The 27,301-nt window shown below is 39.9% G+C and overlaps 1 long non-coding RNA gene across 1 annotated transcript; it reads left to right on the top strand.

Annotated features, from left to right (window-relative positions):
- Window positions 1-886: 886 nt before the first annotated feature.
- On the top strand, window positions 887-13,491 carry LOC118479761. Its single transcript, XR_004860492.1, has 3 exons — window positions 887-1,713; window positions 3,043-3,099; window positions 12,394-13,491. It is a non-coding gene; the product is annotated as an uncharacterized LOC118479761 (long non-coding RNA).
- Window positions 13,492-27,301: the final 13,810 nt, after the last annotated feature.

Here is a 27,301-nt window from a genome sequence, read left to right as displayed (position 1 = left end):
TTTTTAGTGAATTATTCCGTAAACTGCAATCAGAAAGTAACAAATCTGATTGCAGTCGGGTAAATAAATTTCTATAAAATATTGGTGACGAATTGGACCCTGATATTTTTACACAATAAAATTTGGGTCGTATGAGTCACTCTATAAAAATTTGGGAATTTTTGGAAAAGGTTAACTATTTTATAAAAATCCTCGAAAACAGTCCGGTTTTGAGTAATGAAGCTGAAATAAAGTAAGTAATGCTTTGTATGTCTATATATCGGTTTGATTATTGAAAATGAACTACGGGATATACGTAAAAGAAAATGATATGCTTTGAAGCATGGACACCTCTATTTACAAAGGAGACTATGGCGAAATTTTCCGAAAATCCGAACACTTAGTAAAAATATTCGAGAAATATAAACACAAAATAGTTGCCTAACTATTTTTCTAAAGACGATAGTTAAGTTAAAATAATCATTATTATTTTAACAAAATAATACCAAAGTAACACAACTCAAAACACTAAACTCTAAGCCAAGGCACGGCCCGTTCGTCTAATAGACATTAGTACATTGTAGGTTGTCGTATAGCGGACAGAGTTAAGATTCGAGTCAAGACGCACTACGGTGAGTTCATGACCCCCTTTTCCTTTTACTGTTTTCCGTTTTATATTTCGGGGGTGGAATACATGTTTACAAGTTATTTCAGACATTTATATGGTATTGTTAGCTTAAAGATGGTTTTTAGTACGCGATCAAGTGAGTGGTGGGCATGACACTTAAGGCCATTAATCCTCATTGTAGGACCACGAGGCATGAGTGATAGATCTATTTGGGTGTAGCGAGCCCACACCCATGAGGCCGGGGGCCCATAGTGGTGACTATGTCTTCAATACCGGAGACAAATTTGCTAGGTTTGAGTCTTCCTGCATCATTCACATATACTATTGGTTTTGCAACCCAATGGTGATCAGTTTTTCCTTATTGCTACATACCAGGGACTATTTTACTTACAAACATATTAAAACGGTTTACACACACAGACTTACACATGAACTCGCTCAACTTTTTGTTGACTTTTTAAACTACATGTATCTCAGGGAGTTAATTGGATCTGGCAAGTGACGCATGTTAGCTGCGTACTTAATAAGGATGTCATCCAGAGTTGTAGGGTTTGGGAAGTGCAACTCCTTCCTGGACGAGTTGCATGTCTCTTATCCTTGTTTTGTTGCTAGTCTTTCGTTGAGTCTTACGAACTCGTTTTAAACAAGTAATGTTTTGTAATGCATTTTGTGGTTGAGACAATATGTTATGCATTTTTAACTATTTTAATGGATGAACATCATATATTTTTTTATCATATAACATTGTTGTGATTGTTTCTATGTTATTAAGACGTCACACCAAATAAACCCACGCTTCCGCAAAAGCCAGGGTGTGACAATATATGAAGACATCCTTTAAGTATGGAGCCTTAGATCATCTTCATCATTTCAAGTTCACCCTCACTCTTCACTCACTCTCTCTCTCTTTCGGCTCACCCCAAACCGCCACCATCACCACCATTTTTACATCACCATCTTCATCATATTCAAGCTCCATTCAAGCCTTGAAGGTGATTCATGGAGGTTGCAAGTTGAGGAACATTCAAGGGAGCTTTGTTCTAGTCTTGTTCATCATCTTTTCTCATCATCTTTGCACTAGATTCTACCCTAGCCTTGTGCTAGTAGTAAGTCTCTTTACACCTTCTTTCATCTTGTTCTTAGTCAAAATAAGTAGTATGATGTTATTGTCTAAATCACTAAAGAACAAGAATACTAAAAGATGCTAAACAAGAATAATGAACATAAAAGTTTACTTGATAATAAAATGCTACTAGTATGAGGTTGATTATGAGTATGTTGTTGATGTTATGTAGATTCTTGGTTATATGGATTAATCACCCTATGAATATGGTTAGATAATATTTAGAAGGGTGATTTAACCAAAGTAGGAAGTGGTTATATGTTAAGTAAGATAACCGCTTTCTAGTTAGTCATGAACTTGAAAAGAATGATTTTCTAAAATATGAGTGAACTAGTAGATTGGTGATCATGTTGATTCAAGTCTTACTAGAATTTTTTTTTTCTAAGTAAACCAAGTTAAAAAATCGGGTTTTAGAAAATCATGACTTTACATATACTTACATTATTTTTAGAAATAAAATAAGTGTAAGAACATTTATTTACAAGAAGAGTTCAATTAGTTAATTTTTGTAAATATGGTTTACAAGTGGTGAAAACGTAACTCGTTTAAGAAAATGATTTTTGATGGAATAACTACACTTCGGAAGGTAACTAAGTCTACTAAAAGCTTTTCTAAGTTACTACGCTTTTCGAAACACATCAAGTTCATGACTAGGGTGTGAAACATATATTTTTGCACTTGGTATTATAAAGAATGATTGTTGATTGATTTCGAAAAGAAAACGATATGCTTATTAGCATGGACACTCCCGTTTTTAGGGGAAACTCTGACGAAATTTTCTAAAAATCCCAAGACTTAGAAAATTATTTTCTAACAAGTATTTACAAACTGTGTTAACTTTGTTTTTCGGAAGTAAACTTCGCCATAAGTTTTGTTACAAAACTCCAAAATATCGGAGGTGAGTTTCGAAAATAAAAGCGAATAAATATTTATTTTAAATATATATTTCATGTTAACACGCTTGTGTGATTATTTGTATTTTTGGAAAAATATATATTTTGGGACATATTATTTTTGATAGATAAAATATTATATATTTTCTAAAGTGGGACTTAAAAATATATAATGTCAATACTCCAAATCACAAAAATATATGTATAAATACCCCCATCCTTGGAAAGGAATTACACATATAAATACTTGAGAAGTGTAGATACGGAATAGTTGCCTAACTATTTTTCCTAAAGACAAAAGTTAAGTTAAAATAATAATTATTATTTTGACAAGTATAATATCAAAGTAACGCAACTCAAAACATTAAAACCTAAGCCAAGGCACGACCCGTTCATCTAATATACGTTAGTACGTGTAGGTCGTCGCATAGCAGACAGTGTTCGGATTGACGACTCGATTCAGATGACGCAGTACAGTGAGTTCATGTCCCCCTTTTCTTTTAAACTGTTTTCAGTTTTATACTTCGGGGGTGAAATACATGTTACAATTTATAGACGCTTTTATAAATGGTATGGTTAGCTTAAGGAGGGTTTAGACGCTTAGATCATGTGAAAGGTGGCTACAACACTTAAGGCCATTAATGCTCGTTGTTAGGACCGACGGACATGAGTGATAGATATATTTAGGTGTAGCGAGCCCACACCCATGAGGCCGGGGAGGCCCATAGTGGTGACTGTGTCTTAAAGCCGGAGGCCCGGTACAAATTTGCTAGGTTTGAGTACTTCCTGCACCGTTTCACACATACCAGTGGCTTTGCAACCCGTTGATGATCTCTTTTATTTTTCTTTAATTGCTACATACCAGGTTTTTTCATACATACAGACGCATTTCAAAGGTTTACACAGACACACATACACATGAACTCGCTCAACTTTTGTTGATTTTTCAAACTACATGTATTTCAAGAAACTAAGGGGATCTGGCAAGTGTCTGCATGCATGTTAAGCTGCGTTGAATAAAGATGTCATCCGGGGTAGTTGGTTTAGGAGGTGTAACCCTTGCCTGGACGGGTTACATGCCTTTAAACCATGTTTTTATTTCAAGTCTTTTGTTGTGTCTAGTAAACATGTTTTGAACAAGTATGGTTTGTAACTTATCGTAAGTGTCGACATTTTCCAACAATGATGTTGTGGTAGTATTTGACTTAATGAGTGGATGAACATCTTATGTTTTAAATCATGTAGTGTTGTTGTGATTGTTGCTATGGTATTAAGAAGTCACACCAAGTTAACCCACGCTTCCGCAAAAGCCAGGGTGTGACAGCTTGGTATCAGAGCCACGATCATAGCGAACTAGGATTCCTTCTCGAGTCTAGACTATGATCACTAGGGCTCTCACGAAAATGTTTTCAAACATTTGTATATTGCATACATTAAATGTCCAGATCCAGGATACTGATGTGTGTAAAATGCAACATATAAATCACATCAATTTAGGCATAAAACTAACCCTTTTTAAGTACTAATGTTGGAAAAAGAGTGTTTTTGTCTTTCTTTTGTATTTTCAGGATGAAATGAGCTCAAAATCACAAAAGAAGCAAAAAGACAACTAATTCTAGCATAAATACAAGAAAAGGAATAAAAGTAGACTGCCCGGACCCTCAACGACAACCCCCAAGGCAAAGAAAAGAAAACAGAAGACTGAACACGCCCCGTGTCCAGCGAACACGGGGCCGTGCCCAAGAAGCAGCAGAAAAGACAAACTAGTAGAAGCTTCCATTGCCCACCACGGGGCCGTGTCCAGCGGGCACGGGGGCGTGGTGAAAGTACAGCAGGCGCATTAATTGTAATTGCGAATTACAATTAATGAAGAGAGAGAATGTCAGACGGGCACGGGGGCGTGTCCAGCGGACACGGGGCCGTGCCCAGCCTTCTGTTCAGCCTATAAATAGGGGTGCTTGGTTTCATTCCATCTCATCCCTTGGCACACCACCTCTCTCACACTTCATCCACCACCCACCACCACCATAACACCATCATCCACCACCATCATCCATTGTCCATCGTAGAGTGTGTGAGTCGTCTCGGGATCCAAGATTGATCGTAAGAGTTCTTGACAATCAAGGCCATGTTTGCCTAAGTCTCTTACATCACTTGGTGAAGACAAGTGTTTAGTATAATACTTTTTATTTTTAATCTTTTGCACTTTTTATTTGGTTTTGTATTAATGACTTTAATAACTAGTTACTTATGTTGAAGGTGATCTTTCCTTATCGTTTGTCCGTGGTGTCTTGGCGTTATTTTACTGTCTATATAAAATAAAAGATTTTCACCATTCATATCTCCACGGTCTATATGGAGGTATGTTGGCTACCTGGTCGGGGGTTAAGGGAACGGTTTGGTAAGGGTCTTGCCCTTGTTCAGCGTTTAGAGGTCCTGCTTGGGACCTGAGTCAAATTTAGTAGGATCTCCTTCAATGCCCATAGGTATTGGATGGCGGGGATCCAAACTCTTTGACCCCCTCATAAGTTAACTACTATTAATACTATAACCCGGCTATTTAGGACTGTATCCCTGCTGACTCAGACTACTTAGCCGAGGGTAACGTCACCGCCGAAAGCGGGGCCTACCACAATTTGCATTAATAACTTAATTCATTATCTTTCAATAATCCGACCCTTTAGGATTGTATCCTTGCTGACTCAAACTACTGGGTTGAGGGTAACGTCGCCTTCAAAAGAGGGGTCTACTACAATAACTAAGATAATCTCTTAAACAAGTGCAAAAGTGCGAAAATAATCAAAGGTTATACTAACACACGTGTCGGATCCAAGTGATTCATCTTGTCTATCTGTTTTTATTTTATTTTATTTTTCAGCATTTAGTTAGTTTTTATTTTTCTTAGTTTAAAACATTTTTCTCACTTTTTGATTTGATTAGACGTTGAGGATAAACCGGTATTAAAAGCTCTTGTGTCCTTGGACGACCTCGGTATCTTACCAACACTATACTACGTCCACGATGGGTGCACTTGCCCATATGTGTGTTTAGTGTTAGTAAATATCGTGTTTTATAAATTTAAAACTTGGCTAAAAGTGTAAAAAGAGGCTTAAATATACATCTAAATTATATTACACTACACACGCATCAATACAAAACATTTTTACAAACAAAAAAAAAGGCACAAATACACTTTTCAAAAATTTATATTTCAGTCTTAGAGACTAGGGAGTTCAGAGGTTGGGGAGGTTTGGTCTTAGAGACCAGGGTAGTCTGAGAGGCTAGGGAGTTCAGTCTGAGAGGCTGGGTGGGATAGTCTGGGGAAGACTAGGATGATTACTTGCATATATTAATTGTGACTTATATGCTTACTTGATTATTATTGATGTATGTGCACACTTTGTGGTTGTGTTGTTACAGACGCTATGTCTTCATCGAGTGGGGTCTCTGACCCAGTGCCGGTAGATTCTGACGACCCGATGCACTCAGACCCGGAGATCTACACATAGACCCTCATTTTGCGGACACCCGTAATGGGTGGATCGAGGAGGATAACTACCCTCCGTATGTGGTACCAGTCACTCCTCCTACGGCACCTGTTACTGCACCGCTTGATATCCCATTTTTCCACCCACACACATCTGATACCCATCGTACCGATCTTCCGATTACCTTCCTCCAGGACATTCCTCCACCACGACCTGAGGAGGGATCGTCGAGGCAGCCTTTTGGCCACATACCATTTATGTCAGGAGATGCTCAGTTTATACCGCAGATTCCTTATCCTGGTTTTGTTCCACCCATGTCGTCTACTGTACCTGTCACGTCTCCCTTTCCCCATACTACTTTACCGTTTATATCTGCCCCACACACTACGCATCAAGTTTTTGGCGCCGCTGCCGGGGACACAAGGATTTTAAGAAAGTTAGGAATCAACGGCCTAATCATATTTTTATTTTTTTTCTTTAATTTTTAGGATTTTTCGTAGATTTTCAGCTTCTGCAGAGCTCAACACGGGGCCGTGCCTGCTGAACACGCCGCCGTGCCCAATCATTGGAACTGGCAATCCTGTTTTAAGTCAGACAGTAAGCTGAACACGGGGCCGTGTCCACTCAACACGCCCCCGTGCCCAAGATTCTCTTACTGAAAACAGAACCGTTAGATCCCGGCGGTTGGTAATTTCTGACACAAACATGAGTGATAGTAATTCTTTTTCTTTTCGGCACTCTTATGGTATGTGGTGTCGATTATGTGGAGGCGAACATGAGGAATTAAAATGTTATTTTCTCAATTATAGGCCCCACTATATAGACCCACCGATTCCTTGTAACCTTAAGAGGGGCGAAAGTAAAAATAAGCACTATCTCTCCCTCGAATGCGCCCAGCCAGATATTCTAGGAGAAATGCTCCTTGACGAGTTATTTCAACTAGAAGAGCTAATTCTCAATTGGTCAAAAGAACATAGGAAGGATTTTATAGATCCATCCCAAGATGATGACCATGAGGAAATGTTGGAACCGCATTCCGACAACCTCGTTGCTCCCGAAAATACCTTCATACCTAGAAAGGACTTGGACGATAGTCGTCCCTGTGTCGATTGTGCCGTGAAGGACTCCCCATCGACTTCGTTCGATGCATACATAGACCTGAGCGATTCGGCATACACCTTCTTTAACGAGAGCCCGGAAAAGGGTTGGACTTGTCCACCTAGAATGAAAATAGGAATTACCCTCACCGATAACCTCTTGCGTTCTCGCCTTAGTATAGGACAATTAAGGTATCTTAGGCACTTTGGGGTTGTTCCAACAAATCAAGAACCACCCGATATAAATAAGCTCCTTAGTAGCAACAAACTTCATAAAACAGCTTTCCGACACGGGGCCGTGCCCGGCCAACACGCCCCCGTGTCCACCACAAGATTCCCTCCTGATCAGAACGTCAGAATACGGACAAACTGTGTCAGAATTTCATCTGCACACGGGGCCGTGTCCAGCGGACACGGGGCCGTGTCCAGAAGGCTGTCGTTTTCTATAAATGCAGCCAAAAATCCTGCACATTTGGACCAACTTGGGACAAAGATTGGAAGGAATCTTCTCTCAAACAATCCTAGGTAAGTCTAAAAGAAGGTTCCAACAACCCATCTTGTCCTTTCCTCTTCTAGACATTTCCTTCTTTTCATCTTTCTTCAAGAACTACCATGAAAAGTTTGAATTCTTCAACCTTTGTGGTAGGAAACAATGAGTTTTGATCATGGAATCTTGGTGAAAACATGTTGTGTAACATTGTTTAAAGTTATTTATTGCCAAAAAGTCTACATAAATTCAGAAAATAACTTAAAAACCCAAGATTCCTTGCTTCGAAATTCTGCAGAAAGATGAACACGGGGCCGTGCTCAATGAGCACGTGGGCGTGTCCAGAAACTGTTTCGTCATATAAACTACTTTTGGTTTATTTTTCGTAGAATGGCGAGTGAAAACAGCGAAACATCATCCGTTCATTCCTCAAACAGCCGAAGGGGAAGAAGGCCCTCCGTTGAAGCTACACTTGTGCACTATGTGATAGCATTGAGGGAAGCTCTCGACGAAATGACGTCAGTAGAGGAGGTCCTAATTGACCGTATTAACGATCTTACGATGGGACTCGAAAGTAGCTTCCAAGAAATTAACCTTTTGCACCAAAGGTTAAACATTCTTGTAGCACCTCCTATGGAGCCAGTCCTTCCACAACAGGACTGGAACTTGGAACTCGAGGTTAACAACCCTACCGGGTGGGACGACTTTCCCGCAGAACCTCCCATGGAACACCCACAAGAAATTCCAGCGGAAGTCGAAACTCCTCAAACTAATGCAAATGAGCCCTCTTTTCTCCTTCCAAGAGAGGTAGAGGAGTGGCTCGCCGATATATGAGGAGGACCACACCCGGAAGGAGTTCTAAAAAGCCTTATCTAACCAAGATTAGTAGCTTCTTGGAAATTTTGCTAAATTAGAATAAAACATAGGGCTAGAACTCCATGGTTTAATATTTATGTACTTTCATCTTTAACTTTATGTAATGTCTCTCTATGTTTGCAATGATATGATGGTTTTTAAGATTGATGGTTGTTTAACAAATAAAACACTCTCATGGTGGTAATGGATGAAAAGGGGAACGAGAAAAATGGACCCATGCACAAAGAACAGAGCAACCCGACACAAATCTCCATCACAGAAGGCTCAACACGGGCCGTGCCCAACCAACACGGCCCCGTGCTGAACCACCTGCAGAAAAACACCCAGTTCAGGTAACTGGACATGGGCCGTGTTCAGCGGACACGCCCCCGTGTCCAGGCTTCTGTTTTAATTCTTTAATTTTTGTTACTGGCACCTGACCACGGGGCCGTGCCCGGTCACCACGGGGTCGTGTCCAGGATGCCAGTAACATAAATCTTTGCTTTTTAACCTACTTTTACACATTCTAATCAACCAAAAACCTTATTTTTGGACACATTGAGGACAATGTGTAATTTAAGTGTGGGGGTGATGCTAAAACCTTGAATTTTGCAAATCCTAAATACAAGCCTTACACAAAACTCTATTGGAACCGCTAAACACCCCAAATTTTTTCAAAAATTTTTTCATTTTTTTTATCATTTACTTGTCTTAGTTTAAGTTGGGAATAACAAGTTCTAAAAAGGTTATATTTTTACAAATTTACAACCGATAGCGTCGTGATAACAAAGAACCAACATAAGAAAATTACGAAACGGCATAACAAGTCTAGTTAAAAATTCGATTATATATACTTGATCACATTAAAAACCCATTCCCACAAAAGTGAGTTTTGAGCCTTTATTGAGCATAAAAATATACATATTTAGACTAAATGCTCATTTTTCGTTTCTTGTGTGAATAGCCGCTTGGTGCTTACAACTCTAGAACTTGCCACGACGATACATTCCCGGTCCTTACCAACTTAAACCCAAGTAAGTAAGTGATGGAGGCATTAGGACTAACCATATTTTTCTTTCTAAACCATTATTTTTCAATTTTTTTTACCACCTACCCAAAATCCCCCTAGAAAGCCCCTTTGAGCCTAAACCTTTCATTTCATTACCACAAAACCCTTTTTACCCACAAAAAAAAAAAAAAACCTTTTTTATTTTTCACCCTTTATTTTAGTAACAAGCTCGGTTTTTCGTAAACTCGCCTTTTTATGTGATGAAAAAAAAAAGAAAAAATGAAGTAAAAAACAAACAAAAGCTATATAAAAGCTTGTTTGGAGAAATACTTCAAAATAAAAAGTCACTAAAAACAAGGTATGTCACGAAAACCGACGCTTTTTACGATTTTCGCCCTTTTACTAACCACTAACCCAAACCACCCACCTTTAACCCAAGCCTAACCCTTCACCCAAAAAGTCCTCTTGATATTTACAAAGGTAAAAAGTTAAAAAGGAGGAGGATTGATTGCTTGGCAAGCCTATGGAAGGCGTAAGTTTCATGCCGCTCACGAGTGACTCACTAAAAAAAAATCTACACCTTCGGCCGAGTGTTGAGTGATTCCCCACGAGGTATGTGAACTTGTATATAAATGGAATTTTAATAAGGCATGCTATGCCCGAATAAGTAATTTATCTTATGAAACGTTCAAAATAAATCATAACGAATAGGATTGTAAATAAATAAAAATAAAACTTACAAAGACCTTGGATTCCCGACACTCTAGGACAAGCTAAAAACTTTCTCTTCTACCTATTCCATTTGGGAGTGTAAGCCACATTTAAAGGGTTTTGCTTGAGGACAAGCAAAAGTTCAAGTGTGGGGGTATTTGATGTGTGTAAAATGCAACATATAAATCACATCAATTTAGGCATAAAACTAACCCTTTTTAAGTACTAATGTTGGAAAAAGAGTGTTTTTGTCTTTCTTTTGTATTTTCAGGATGAAATGAGCTCAAAATCACAAAAGAAGCAAAAAAACAACTAATTCTAGCATAAATACAAGAAAAGGAATAAAAGTAGACTGCCCGGACCCTCAACGGCAACCCCCAAGGCAAAGAAAAGAAAACAGAAGACTGAACAGGCCCCGTGTCTAGCGAACACGGGGCCGTGCCCAAGAAGCAGCAGAAAAGACAAACTAGTAGAAGCTTCCATTGCCCACCACGGGGCCGTGTCTAGCGGGCACGGGGGCGTGGTGAAAGTACAGCAGGCGCATTAATTGTAATTACGAATTACAATTAATGAAGAGAGAGAATGTCAGACGGGTAGGGGGGCGTGTCCAGCGGACACGGGGCCGTGCCCAGCCTTCTGTTCAGCCTATAAATAGGGGTGCTTGGTTTCATTCCATCTCATCCCTTGGCACACCACCTCTCTCACACTTCATCCACCACCCACCACCACCATAACACCATCATCCACCACCATCATCCATTGTCCATCGTAGAGTGTGTGAGTCGTCTCGGGATCCAAGATTGATCGTAAGAGTTCTTGACAATCAAGGCCATGTTTGCCTAAGTCTCTTACATCACTTGGTGAAGACAAGTGTTTAGTATAATACTTTTTATTTTTAATCTTTTGCACTTTTTATTTGGTTTTGTATTAATGACTTTAATAACTAGTTACTTATGTTGAAGGTGATCTTTCCTTATCGTTTGTCCGTGGTGTCTTGGCGTTATTTTACTGTCTATATAAAATAAAAGATTTTCACCATTCATATCTCCACGGTCTATATGGAGGTATGTTGGCTACCTGGTCGGGGGTTAAGGGAACGGTTTGGTAAGGGTCTTGCCCTTGTTCAGCGTTTAGAGGTCCTGCTTGGGACCTGTGTCAAATTTAGTAGGATCTCCTTCAATGCCCATAGGTATTGGATGGCGGGGATCCAAACTCTTTGACCCCCTCATAAGTTAACTACTATTAATACTATAACCCGGCTATTTAGGACTGTATCCCTGCTGACTCAGACTACTTAGCCGAGGGTAACGTCACCGCCGAAAGCGGGGCCTACCACAATTTGCATTAATAACTTAATTCATTATCTTTCAATAATCCGACCCTTTAGGATTGTATCCTTGCTGACTCAAACTACTGGGTTGAGGGTAGCGTCGCCTTCAAAAGAGGGGTCTACTACAATAACTAAGATAATCTCTTAAACAAGTGCAAAAGTGCGAAAATAATCAAAGGTTATACTAAGACACGTGTCGGATCCAAGTGATTCATCTTGTCTATCTGTTTTTATTTTATTTTATTTTTCAGCATTTAGTTAGTTTTTATTTTTCTTAGTTTAAAACATTTTTCTCACTTTTTGATTTGATTAGACGTTGAGGATAAACCGGTATTAAAAGCTCTTGTGTCCTTGGACGACCTCGGTATCTTACCAACACTATACTACGTCCACGATGGGTGCACTTGCCCATATGTGTGTTTAGTGTTAGTAAATATCGTGTTTTATAAATTTAAAACTTGGCTAAAAGTGTAAAAAGGGGCTTAAATATACATCTAAATTATATTACACTACACACGCATCAATACAAAACATTTTTACAAACAAAAAAAAGGCACAAATAAACTTTTCAAAAATTTATATTTCAGTCTTAGAGACTGAGGGAGTTCAGAGGTTGGGGAGGTTTGGTTTTAGAGACCAGGGTAGTCTGAGAGGCTAGGGAGTTCAGTCTGAGAGGCTGGGTGGGATAGTCTGGGGAAGACTAGGATGATTACTTGCATATATTAATTGTGACTTATATGCTTACTTGATTATTATTGATGTATGTGCACACTTTGTGGTTGTGTTGTTACAGACGCTATGTCTTCATCGAGTAGGGTCTCTGTCCCAGTGCCGGTAGATTCTGACGACCCGATGCACTCAGACCCGGAGATCTACACATAGACCCTCATTTTGCGGACACCCGTAATGGGTGGATCGAGGAGGATAACTACCCTCCGTATGTGGTACCAGTCACTCCTCCTACGGCACCTGTTACTGCACCACTTGATATCCCATTTTTCCATCCACACACATCTGATACCCATCGTACCGATCTTCCGATTACCTTCCTCCAGGACATTCCTCCGCCACGACCCGAGGAGGGATCGTCGAGGCAGCCTTTTGGCCACATACCATTTATGTCAGGAGATGCTCAATTTATACCGCAGATTCCTTATCCTGGTTTTGTTCCACCCATGTCGTCTACTGTACCTGTCACGTCTCCCTTTCCCCATACTACTTTACCGTTTATATCTGCCCCACACACTACTTATCCAGTTTCAGCTCCGATGGTGAGCCATTTCTATGGACATCGCCCCATGTTATGCCATTATCCGACCCTTATCACCCATTTAACGGCGGATACACTACAGAGGACACACTTACGTCACTGCAGCTACAGCAGGACGCCCTGAGTCGATGTATTCAGGAGTTGGAGAGAGCTCCACGTCCTCCATGCCACTGCCAGACCCCGTTTGCAGCACCACACACTCCTTTTCCATCACTCTCTGATTCAGATATTCGTTTCCTTCCTCTTGACCAGCAGGTTGCTTACCTGCTGCGTTTCGCCTATGCCCTTGAGGAGGACTTGGTGCATTTGCGCCGGTTGCTTTTCTCTCACTTTCCACCTCCTCCGCCGCCATCAACATAGCTACTTTTGGTTTATTGCAGGTAGTGATTACTTTTGATGAGAAGACAACGATTGAGGCAGACTATACAGCATTTTGAAGACCACATTTCGACATTATGACTTTGGATATTTGATTTTTGCTTGTTGTATTTGTCTAGACAGTTCAGACAAGGGCATTGTGACCCTTAGTCTCTTTTGGGTTGTACGATACATTTGGAAAAGCTTGTAAACATTGTATTGTGGTCTTGATTATATGAAAGCTCAATCGCGGTATTCTCATTACATGCTTTGTTTTATGATTATAACACGAGATGTTATGTGGATGATGAATGTTACTATATAGGCATGTTTATTATACTTATTATGACCTGACCAACATGAAACATCTTTAAGGAAGATGCCCCCAGGACGCGAAGTATGTGACAACCCTCACAAATCCAGGTTCGGTACAAATTAATTAATATTTAATTAGTGCTTAATTACTGTGCTTGATTACAATGATGATTAAACTGCTTTCTGTTTTCTGATACATACATACTTATGCATCATACTTTATTACTGTCACTCCATTTATTACACACAAAAAATAGTGACAAACTTTATGCCCAAAAGCACAGTTAGCACAGTGAGCAGGATAACCCAGTAAACATGCTGACATTGCCAGCACTAGACAAACATTGTTTTGAGGCCAGTATGAGCCGGGAATAGATTACTACACTAGTAAGGAGTGTAGGGAGGTGAGGATCATAAAACTGTGTCACTAGGTGATAGTTATAGTGACCGGAAGTGCCTAAAACATACTTTAATTACAAAATTCTGCACTACATACAAAAATTCAGCTTTTAACAAAACTAGTAAAGTGCACAAACTTGGTAAAATAGTCCTAGATACTTTCCAAAGTGTTGGAATTTATTGTATCACTAAAAACAACATAAACGAAACTTTATAGCTTTATTTAGCACTTTAACGGATCAATATCCAACCGAACAACCGGACTTTACCCGAAACATAAAAATATTGCCAAAAACATTGTTTTTACTTTTCTGAGCTAGTTAGGGTCCCCGAACACCCTAACACCCTTTGTATTAATAAACACACTTAACATACTCACTAAAACCATTTGATTTCAACTAGATCCTAACTTAACCATTACACCCCAACCCTTACCCCCCGCCCTCATTGTCTACGGTCACAAGGGTGGGGCACACCCTTGTGTTTTCCTTGATTATTTTATTGTTTTTGTTGGATATCTAGATAACATAATACATGATGGTTAAAACAATAAACTTGGATTATAAATAAGTCTTAAGGACTTTCACCTTCTCACTTCCAACATCAACAACTAGCTCCTTCTCTCCCTCCATAACCACCTCACGGCCGCCACCCCTCCACCACACTACCACCACCTTCAACCTTTGATCAACCATTTTTTATACATCCAAAGGAGCAAGAAGTCATACAAACAAGCTCGGTGCCTTCGAAAGTGCAAGAACCGCTCTAGATTTCTTTTATCCACCACCTTTACACCTTGTTTCTTCCCTAGCCTTGTGCTAGTAGTAAGTGCTTCTAATCATCATCTTGATCTTGTTTATGGTGGTTAATAGTTGATTTAATCATTAAAAACTAAGAAACACTAAAGAACTTACATTAAAGTCTTGAACATAAGATGAATAAGGTGTGGATAAAGAGAAGATATGAGTGTAAATCATGTGAATCTTGTATAGTTGTGATTATTTGGTGTTGTTTGTTACTAAAAGTGGGATGGATCATCATCTAGACATACTAGATCATGTTCAAGAACATGAACTAGTAGGATGTTAGTGTTAGAAATGAGAAAGATGACGAAACCATCCACCATGAACTTGAAACTTGAATAAACATAATTTTTCTTGTAAAATGAAGTTGTAAACTTGTGGATCTAAAGATCCACAAGTGGTTTTTCGGAAGAACCAAGCGGAAAACACTAGTTTTGTTAAAACCCGGATATTTTATAAACTAGAAGCATTTTTAGTAAATAAACAAGTGTGTAAATACTTGTATAACAAGGAAATTTCATAAAGAAATATTTTTGTGAAACTTGACTAGAAGTTGTTAAACTTCAAGTTCTTTAAAAATAAAGTTTACAAGAAACTAAACATGTTTTTAAAGTTAACAAGACCCACTAAATATGATGGTAATTTACTACATACTTTTACAAAACTCTCAAGTTCATGAGTTATGGTTTAGTCTTATTTTTGTCAAGTTTGATGAAGAAATATTGTATGTCGTTGATTGTTAAATTGTTTGGTTGATTTTAACAAAAAGAAAATAATATGCTAAAAGCATGGACGCCTCCATTTACAGAGGAAACTCTAACAAATAATTACAAATATAATTTTTAACTATTTTCAAAAATAAACTTCGCCATGATTTTTATTACAAAATATCAAGTACCGGAGGTGGATTTTCGTAAATAAAACTTGTTAAATATATATGTAGAATATATATTTTATAATAAGACGCTTGTGTGATTATGTGATTATTTAGTGAACTAGATGTATATTGTTTTTAGGGTAAAAATAATATAACATGAAAACACCGTGAAAATACTACTCCAAAATAATACCAACGCGCACACAAAATAAATAATTAAGTTATGTAAGTATCGTATACAACGCGAACTTTGAAAATGTAACTTGTGTATTTTACAGAAAAATACTCTTATTTGTACATTTTCGTGAAAATATTATTTTGGAAAAACTTGTGAAATAAAATATAATATTTTGGGAAAAATATATATATTTTGAGATTAAAACATTTTAGACAAAGTAATTAAAAATATATTTTTCAAGTGGGACTTAAAAATATTTTCGGAATTATAAAAACACACATGTATTAATACCCCCATCCTTCGGAAGGAATATACTTATTAAATAATTAAGAAGTGTAAATACCAAATAGTTGTCTAACTATTTCCCAAAAACGTTAAACCTTAAGCCAAGGCACGGCCATCCGTCTAATAGGAATTAGTACGTGTAGGTCGTCACGCAGCAGGTTGATTCGGGGCCGACTATTTCGAGACGCACTTCTGTGAGTTCATGTCCCCCTTTTCTCTTAACTGTTTTCAGCTTTATAACTTCGGGGGTGAAATACATGTCACAATTATTTAGAACGTTTTTATACATGGTGTGGTTAGCTTAAGGAGGGTTGGGACATTCAGATCATGTGAGTGGTGGGTACAGCGCTTAAAGCTATTAATCCTCGTATTTAGGACCGAGGGACACAAGAGTGATAGATCTATTTGGGTGTAGCGAGCCCACATCCATGAGGCCGGGGAGGCCCATAGAGGTGACTGTGTCTTACAGCCGAGGCCCGGTACAAATTTGCTAGGTTTGAGTTTTCCTGCATCACTTCACACATACCAGTGGCTTTGCAAATCAGTGGTGATCTCTTTTTCCTTAATTGCTACATACTAGGAACATTTTTGGGACGTACTTTAACGATTTACAAACATACTCACTTTTACATGAACTCGCTCAACTTTTGTTGATTTTTCAAATTACATGTATTTCAGGAAATTAGGGATCTGGCAAGGTATGCTATGTCATCAAGCTGCGTAGGAGAATTGATGTCATCGAGTTTAGGGATTGTGACTTTTGCCTGGACGAGTCACAAGTCTTAAACTGTGTTTTTAATTCATGTCTTATGGTTGTGTCGTGTGAACAAGATTTTTATTATGTCATGTTGTAATTTCATTGTTGCATGTGTCGACTTTTGAAAACAATGTTGTCGTATCTTACTTTTGAAACTTGAATTAATGGATGAACATCATGGTTTTATTTTCATATAGCATTGTTGTGATTATGCTAAGGTATTAAGAAGTTACACCAAATAAACCCACGCTTCCGCAAAAGCCAGGGTGTGACCACTTGGTATCAGAGCATAGATCATAGCGAACTAGGATTCTTTCTCGAGTCTAGACTATGATCACTAGGACACAAAACATTTTTACAAACAAAAAGTATGAGCACTTTTCCAAATTTATGGTTCAGTACAGGAGACTGAGGGAGTTCAGCCCTAAAGGCTGGGGAGGTTCAGTCATGTAGACTGAGGGGCCAATCTTTGAGATTGGGGAGGTTTTGATCTGTGAGGCCAGGGAGTTAGTCTGAGAGACTAGGAGGTTCAGTCTGAGAGGCTGGGAGGGTAGTCTTGTAAGACTAGGATGATAACTTGTTTGCTTATTGTGACTAACGTGTTTATTTGATCTTATGTTGATTATTTGTGCACATGTGTGGTTGTGTTACAGACATCATGCCATCATCCTCAGACACAGGAGTTTCGGACACCCTAGATCCCATGGCGATAGTATCTGATGACGAGATTCCATCCGAGCGAGAAGTCTACACTTCCGACACCACCAGTACCGATGACGACGATTTCCAGCCCTTTGCGCTGCCTGACGTCGGAGCTGAGCCTGCTGATGGCCTTCCTGTCGGGGACTTACCACTTGCAGTGGTCCCTGCTCCTATACCACTTGCTGCTTATCCAGTCGTAGACATGCCACTCGACGTTGTTTCTGACGACGACGTCGATCTGTTTGAGGAGGACCCACCTGAGGCTGATCATGAGGGCGGGGCCCCTATCGTTGCTGATGCCATTCTACCCATCGCTGATGCCCCTACAGAGAAGCTTCCAGCTGATTCACCTGTCCCAGATTCCTTTGAGTCTGTGGCATCTGCATCCTTACACGCTCAGGAAGTGCAATATCACTCTCATGACGCCGACCCAGACATGGCGTTATCAGCTGCATCTGGTCCCGCTCACGACTTTGAGTTCGATCACGATGTTGATAATGATCTGGATCCTGTCTTTCCCCCTGGTTTTGATCCTGACCAGGATATTGAGTTCATTCACTTAGATCAGCCCTTAGAGGAGCCTGTAGCCCCTATCGATCCTTTGTTTGATGATCGATCTGATCTTGATATGGATTTTGTTGACCCGGAGCCTGCTGTGGCCCCAGAGCCTGTAGCTGCTCCTGACCCTGCATTAGAGCATGACCCAGCTCATGACGATGCACCAGCCATTGCACCCTTAGTTGATGATGCACCCATTGCTGACGCTCCTGTTGACGCTCCACTCTTGATGGAGGATCCTGTTGTTGCACCACTTCCTGATCCCATGCCGGTGCTGTTCGACCGTGCACCTTTTGCTGCCCATATAGATCCACGATACGCTGACACCCGCAACGGGTGGATAGATGATGACGACGATTATCCACCATTTGTGTTCCCTGTTACACCCCCTTTAGCCCCCGTTTCAGCCCCCATTATAGCACCCATTGATATCCCACTGATTCCCCCACACCCCACAGGTGCTCACCGCACCAATCTCCCTGTTACGTTTCTTCAGGACATACCACCACCGCGTCCTGGAGAGGGGTCATCTAGGCAGCCACCTATCCCTGTTCCACCCATGCTGTTATCACCTTTTCCGTTCGCATCACAGTTTCCCCATGTTACACTACCTACTGCACCGCCATTCACTCCACTGAGCGAGCCATCTATATGGACTACGCCCCCTATCATGCCCCTGTCTGATCCGTACCACCCATACCATGTTGGGTACTCTACGGAGGACATCCTTACTTGATTGATGATACAACAGGAGGCATTGACACGTCGTATACAGGATTTGGAGAGAGCTCAGCGACTACCTTGTCATTGTCAGACCCCATTTTCAGCACCGCACACCCCACGTCCACTTTCACCCGACTCAGACGCCCCCTTTTGGACTTCCGAGCAGCAGATAGCATATTTGCTGCGCGTCTGTCGTTCTTTAGAGCATGATTGGTTGCATATGCGTCGTTTGCTCTATTCTCATTTTCCTCCCCCCCCATCAGCATAGGCGTTTTGATTCGACGCAGGTAGACTTTTGGTGAGACGACCGCGATTGTGCAAATTATACAGCTTTTTGGAGACCACATTTTGATGTTATGACTTTTGATGTTTTGTATATTGGTTGTTGTTGTAACTGATTTGATAGTCTGGACTAGGGCGATGTGGCCCTTAGTCATTGTTGATGTACGATACAGTTATGAGCTTGTAAACATTACATTGTGGTCTTGATTTATGATAGCGCAATCACAGTATTCTCATTATATGTGATGTTGGATTTATTGTTTTTAATTTTATAACATGAGATGTTATATGCTTGATATTGTTGTTGCATACGTATAACATTTACTTACTATGACCTGACCAACGTGAAACATCTTTTAGAAGATGCCACCAAGACGTGATCCGCGCATTCCTACCAACGAGGCAGAACTTCAAGGAATCATTGCTGCCGCTATTGCGCAATACGCTGCTTCGCATGCAGAAACAAGTGGGAATATCTCTCAAAACCACGACAATAACAATCCACCGAATGGTAATGTTAAGTCGTTTGAGATATACCTTGATACATTTGGATATTTATAGCACGTTCGCTAATACCATTTGTAAATTCTAACATATATGCAGGGTGCACTTACAAGCATTTTCTTGATTGCAAGCCCGTGAATTTTGACGGCACAGGAGGTGCTGTTGCATTTGTAAGATGGGCTGAGAAGACTGAGTCTGTTCATAGAATGAGCAAGTGTGCTCCCGAGCAACAAGTGACCTACATCTCAGGGCTATTTCTGGATGGAGCCCTATCCTGGTGGAATTTACAAGTGCAAACTCTTGGTGAAGCTGCTGCTTATGCGTTGTCATGGAATGAGCTGAAAGAGCTCATGAGAAGGAAGTACTGCTCACGTGCCGAAATTCAGAAGTTAGAGACTGAGTTCTGGCACCTCAAGAAGGAAGGTTCCAAGATTGCTGAGTATGTTAAGAGATTCCACGATTTGTCCCATGTAGTGCTATACATGGTCACACCGGAGTTCAAACGAATTGAGCGCTTTATCTGGGGATTGGCAGCTCAGATTATGAGTATGGTTACCACATCCAAGCACGCAACAATCACAGAAGCCATCGATCTTAGTGTGGCTCTTACTGAGGAAGCCATTCGCTTGAACAAGTTTTCGAATTCTGAGCAGAAGAAGAAGGAGACTCACGTGGAGTCGTCTAGTGACAATAAAAGAAAATTTTCAAACTTCAAGCAAGGTACAAGCAACGCAAACAAGAAAGGTGAATCAAGCACACCGGCCCGAGCTGCAACCGGTGTTGAGCAGAAAGGAAAGGGTTATATGGGCACTCTGCCCAAGTGTGGAATATGCCAGTATCATCATGCGGGTCTGTGTAGAAATAGAAAATGTGAAACTTGTGGAAGAATTGGCCATTTGAAGGATACTTGCTGGGTTAGTTCAGGCCAGGGTGGCCAAAGGGGTTTTGGTAACAACAACCGCGGTGGTAATGGAAACCGGCCGCAAGGACATAATGGAAGAAATGGAAACCGTGGGAACAATGCAAATCAGGCTGGGAATGTGAATCGCAACCAAAACAACGCTCAAGCTGGGAACGGAGGTGGTAATGGTCACGGACCAGGATGTTTTAATTGTGGAGAAGTTGGGCACTTCAAGAAGGAATGCCCAAAGCTGAACCAGGCCCGTGGAAGAGTATTTAACATCAGAGCGAGGGAAGCGCCGCAGGATCCCAACGTTGTCACTGGTACGTTCCCTATAAATCAACGCTTTGCATCTGTTCTGTTTGATACTGGTGCCGACTATAGCTTTGTGTCGTTAGAATTTAAGAGTATGCTTGGGTTAGCTGCTAGTAAATTAGATATTCCGTACTCAATTGAACTGGCTAATGGAAAGCTAGTCGAAGCCAATGAAGTTGTCAGAGGTTGTGTAATCGAGCTGGGAGAACGCAAGTTCACTTTGGATCTACTACCAGTCGAGTTGGGAAGCTTTGACGTGGTAGTAGGGATGGATTGGTTGTCAAGCAACAAAGCCGAGATTGTTTGTCACGAAAAGACCATTCGCATCCCAACAGAAGATGGAGAGACGATCATGGTTCACGGAGAGAAGCACGATACGCCTCTGAGAATCATCAGCTGTCTGAAAGCTCGAAAGTGTTTACAGAAGGGATGTGTTGCCTTTTTAGCACACATCGTGGATAAAGCCGCTGAGCCGAAGATCGAAGACATCCCTATGGTAGGGGAATATCCTGAGGTCTTTCCAGAAGACTTGCCAGGATTACCACCGCAGAGACAAGTCGAGTTCCACATTGACCTAGTTCCAGGCACCGCGCCTGTGGCTAAGGCACCTTATCGACTTGCACCTTCAGAAATGCAGGAGTTGTCAATGCAACTTCAAGAGTTGCTAGACAAGGGATTCATCAGACCAAGTTTCTCACCTTGGGGAGCTCCAGTTTTGTTTGTTAAGAAAAAGGATGGTAGTTTCCGTATGTGTATTGACTACCGGGAGTTGAACAAGTTGACGATCAAAAATAGATACCCTCTGCCAAGAATTGATGACCTGTTTGATCAGCTGCAATGTTCAAGCTACTACTCAAAGATCGATTTGCGATCAGGTTATCATCAGCTGAGAATACAAGAGGAAAGTATTCCCAAGACTGCTTTTAGAACTCGATATGGACATTACGAGTTTCTGGTAATGCCGTTTGGGTTGACAAACGCGCCAGCCATTTTGATGGATTTGATGAACAGAGTTTGTAAGCCGTACCTCGACAAATTTGTGATTGTGTTCATAGATGATATTTTGATCTACTCAAAGACGAAGGACGAGCACGAACAACATTTGAGAGCTATCTTGGAGCTACTGAAAAAGAAAAAGTTGTATGCCAAATTCTCGAAGTGCGAGTTTTGGTTACGCGAAGTCCAATTCCTTGGACATGTGGTGAATGGAGATGGAATCCATGTGGATCCAACAAAGATCGAAGCAATAAAGAATTGGGAGACTCCAAAGACGCCAACCGAGATTCGATAATTCTTAGGTTTGGCTGGTTATTATCGGAGGTTCATTGAGGATTTATCAAAATAGCTCAACTTTTAACTTCCCTCACCCAGAAGAATAAGAAGTTTGATTGGGGAATCAAACAGGAAGAAGCGTTTCAGTTGCTGAAGGACAAGCTTTGTAATGCACCGATTTTGTCGCTACCAGAAGGAACTGATGATTTTGTCGTATATTGTGAAGCCTCGCGTCAAGGTTTGGGTTGCGTGCTAATGCAACGACAGAAAGTCATAGCTTACGCGTCATGCCAGTTGAAGGTTCATGAGAAAAACTATACCACACACGATTTGGAGTTAGGCGCAGTAGTATTTGCGTTGAAAATTTGGCGACATTATCTGTATGGTACGAAATGTACAATCTTCACTGATCATAAGAGCCGGCAACACATATTCGACCAAAAGGAGCTTAACATGAGACAAAGACGCTGGGTCGAATTGTTGAACGACTACGACTGTGAAATTAAGTATCATCCAGGAAGGCGAACGTGGTCGCCGATGCCCTAAGTCGTAAAGAAAGGATCAAGCCCATATGGTTAGGGCTTTGGAGATGATTATCCAGACGGATCTTTCACTGCGCATTCGTGCCCTGCAGAAAGAAGCTCTTAAAGAAAGGAACATTGAAGAGGAATATCTCCGTGGAATGGAGAAGCAATTGGTACCAAACGAGGACGGAACGTTATGTTTCATGAAGCGAGTTTGGGTTCCTCTGTTTGGTGATCTGAGAAAGGTTATTTTCGATGAAGCTCACAAGTCACGGTACTCTATCCATCCAGGAGCGGATAAGATGTACCAAGATCTCAAGGACTTCTATTGGTGGCCTAGGATGAAAGGCGATGTAGCAGTTTATGTTAGTAAATGTTTAACGTGCGCCAAAGTAAAAGCAGAATACCAGAAGCCTCCAGGACTTCTGCAACAACCTGAAATACCCAAATGGAAATGGGAACAAATTTCGATGGATTTCATAACGAAACTGCCAAGAACACCCAAAGGTCATGAAACTATTTGGGTAATAGTTGACCGGTTAACGAAATCTGCACATTTCTTGCCAATCAGAGAGAAAGATAACACGAGGAAATTAGCTGAGATATACATGAGAGAGATCGTTGCACGTCATGGAGTGCCTCTCTCGATCATCTCTGATAGAGACGGAAGGTTTGTGTCAAGGATTTGGCAGTACTTTCAAGAAGCATTCGGATCTCAGTTGAATCTGAGTACAGATTTTCACCCACAAACCGATGGACAGAGCGAACGAACGATCCAGACATTAGAAGATATGCTTCGAGCTTGCGTAATGGATCTTGGGGGGAGTTGGGATACTCACCTACCATTGGTCGAATTTTCATATAATAACAGTTATCTCGCATGTATTCAGGCCGCACCGTTCGAAGCCCTTTATGGACGCAAATGTCGATCACCGATTTGTTGGTCTGATGCAGGCGATAGACAGTTAGTTGTCCTAAAGTGGTCCAGGAAACTACATATAAGATTGCACAGATCCAAGAGCGCATCAAGGCGGCTCGCGATCGACAAAAGTGTTATGCGGATAGAAGAAGGAAACCTCTGGAGTTCGAGGTAGGAGACATGGTTTTATTGAAGGTTTCACCCTGGAAGGGTGTGGCACGCTTTGGAAAGCATGGGAAGTTGAATCCGCGCTATATTGGTCCATTCAAGATTCTGAAGAGGGTTGGTTTAGTAGCATACAAGTTGGACTTACCGGCTGAACTTAATGGTGTTCATGATACATTCCATGTATCAAACTTGAAGAAGAGTCCAACACAAGAGACAATTGCCATTCCTGTCGATGAAATTCATATCGAAGACACGCTCCACTTTGTGGAAGAACCCATTGAGGTTACGGATTGGAAGGTGAACAAAACCTGCAGGAGTAGTGTCAAGCTCGTCAAAGTTCGTTGGAATGCCAGACATGGTCCAGAATACACCTGGGAACGTGAGGATCGAATGAAAAAGAAATCCCCCCATTTATTTCCTAAGACCCTTGCAACTAGAAGCAGAGCCTAAAATTTCGGGACGAAATTTTCTTAACGGGGGGAGAATGTGACAACCCTCACAAATCCAGGTATCGGTACAAATTAATTAATATTTAATTAGTGCTTAATTATTGTGCTTGATTACAATGATGATTAAACTGCTTTCTGTTTTCTGATACATACATACTCATGCATCATACTTTATTACTGTCACTCCATTTATTACACACAAACAATAGTGACAAACTTGATGCACAAAAGCACAGTTAGCACAGTGAGCAGAATAACCCAGTAAACATGCTGACATTGCCAACACTAGACAGACATTGTTTTGAGGCCAGTATGAGCCGGGAATAGATTACTACACTAGTAGGGAGTGTAGGGAGGTGAGGATCATAAAACTGTGTCACTAGGTGATAGTTATAGTGACCGGAAGTGCCTAAAACATACTTTAATTACAAAATTCTGCACTACATACAAAAATTCAGCTTTTAACAAAACTAGTAAAGTGCACAAACTTGGTAAAATAGTCCTAGACACTTTCCAAAGTGTTGGAATTTATTGTATCACTAAAAACAACATAAACGACACTTTATAGCTTTATTTAGCACTTTAACGGATCAATATCCAACCGAACAATCGGACTTTACCCGAAACATAAAAATATTGCCAAAAACATTGTTTTTACTTTTCTGAGCTAGTTAGGGTCCCCGAACACCCTAACACCCTTTGTATTAATAAACACACTTAACATACTCACTAAAACCATTTGATTTCAACTAGATCCTAACTTAACCATTACACCCCAACCCTTACCCCCCCCCCTCATTGTCGACGGTCACAAGGGTGGGGCACACCCTTGTGTTTTCCTTGATTATTTTATTGTTTTTGTTGGATATCTAGATAACATAATACATGATGGTTAAAACAATAAACTTGGATTATAAATAAGTCTTAAGGACTTTCACCTTCTCACTTCCAACATCAACAACTAGCTCCTTCTCTCCCTCCATAACCACCTCACGGCCGCCACCCCTCCACCACACTACCACCACCTTCAACCTTTGATCAACCATTTTTCATACATCCAAAGGAGCAAGAAGTCATACAAACAAGCTCGGTGTCTTCGAAAGTGCAAGAACCGCTCTAGATTTCTTTTATCCACCACCTTTACACCTTGTTTCTTCCCTAGCCTTGTGCTAGTAGTAAGTGCTTCTAATCATCATCTTCTTGTTTATGGTGGTTAATAGTTGATTTAATGATTAAAAACTAAGAAACACTAAAGAACTTACATTAAAGTCTTGAACATAAGATGAATAAGGTGGATAAAGAGAAGATATGAGTGTAAATCATGTGAATCTTGTATAGTTGTGATTATTTGATGTTGTTTGTTACTGAAAGTGGGATGGATCATCATCTAGACATACTAGATCATGTTCAAGAACATGAACTAGTAGGATATTAGTGTTAGAAATGAGAAAGATGACGAAACCATCCACCATGAACTTGAAACTTGAATAAACATAATTTTTCTTGTAAAATGAAGTTGTAAACTTGTGGATCTAAAGATCTACAAGTGGGTTTTCGGAAGAACCAAGCGGAAAACACTAGTTTTGTTAAAACCCGGATATTTTATAAACCAGAAGCATTTTTAGTAAAAACTAGAAGCATTTTTAGTAAATAAACAAGTGTGTAAATACTTGTATAACAAGGAAATTTCATAAAGAAATATTTTTGTGAAACTTGACTAGAAGTTGTTAAACTTCAAGTTCTTTAAAAATAAAGTTTACAAGAAACTAAACATGTTTTTAAAGTTAACAAGACCCACTAAATATGATGGTAATTTACTACATACTTTTACAAAACTCTCAAGTTCATGAGTTATGGTTAGTCTTATTTTTGTCAAGTTTGATGAAGAAATATTGTATGTCGTTGATTGGTAAATTGTTTGGTTGATTTTAACAAAAAGAAAATGATATGCTAAAAGCATGGACGCCTCCATTTACAGAGGAAACTCTGGCGAAATTTTTCACATAACACTTAGAAATATTTTTCTAACAAATAATTACAAATATAATTTTTAACTGTTTTCAAAAATAAACTTCGCCATGATTTTTATTACAAAATATCAAGTACCGTAGGTGGGTTTTCGTAAATAGAACTTGTTAAATATATATGTAGAATATATATTTTATAATAAGACGCTTGTGTGATTATGTGATTATTTTGTGAACTAGATATATATTGTTTTTAGGGTAAAAATAATATAACATGAAAACACCATGAAAATACTACTCCAAAATAATACCAACGCGCTCACAAGAAAAATAATTAAGTTATGTAAGTATCGTATACAACGCGAACTTTAAAAATGTAACTTATGTATTTTACAGAAAAATACTCTTATTTGTACATTTTCGTGAAAATATTATTTTGGAAAAACCTGTGAAATAAAATATAATATTTTGGGAAAAATATATATATTTTGGGATTAAAACATTTTAGACAAAGTAATTAAAAATATATTTTTCAAGTGGGACTTAAAAATATTTTCGGAATTATAAAAATACACATGTATTAATACCCCATCCTTGGGAAGGAATATACTTATTAAATAAGTAAGAAGTGTAAATACGAAATAGTTGTCTAACTATTTCCCAAAAACGTTAAACCTTAAGCCAAGGCACGACCATCCGTCTAATAGGAATTAGTACGTGTAGGTCGTCACGTAGCAGGTTGATTTGGGGCCGACTATTTCGAGACGCACTTCTGTGAGTTCATGTCCCCCTTTTCTCTTAACTGTTTTTAGCTTTATAACTTCGGGGGTGAAATACATGTCACAATTATTTAGAACGTTTTTATACATGGTATGGTTAGCTTAAGGAGGGTTGGGACATTCAGATCATGTGAGTGGTGGGTACAACGCTTAAAGCCATTAATTCTCGTAGTTAGGACCGAGGGACACAAGAGTGATAGATCTATTTGGGTGTAGCGAGCCCACATCCGAGAGGCCGGGGAGGCCCATAGAGGTGACTGTGTCTTACAGCCGAGGCCCGGTACAAATTTGCTAGGTTTCAGTGTTCCTGCATCACTTCACACATACCAGTGGCTTTGCAAACCAGTGGTGATCTCTTTTTCCTTAATTGCTACATACCAGTGGTGATCTCTTTGCA

The sequence above is a fragment of the Helianthus annuus genome, chromosome 1 (genome assembly GCF_002127325.2).
Source record: "Helianthus annuus cultivar XRQ/B chromosome 1, HanXRQr2.0-SUNRISE, whole genome shotgun sequence".
Lineage (NCBI taxonomy): Eukaryota > Viridiplantae > Streptophyta > Magnoliopsida > Asterales > Asteraceae > Helianthus > Helianthus annuus.
The sequence above is the reverse complement of the archived record's forward strand: the minus strand, read 5'-3'. Positions and strand labels throughout refer to the sequence as shown.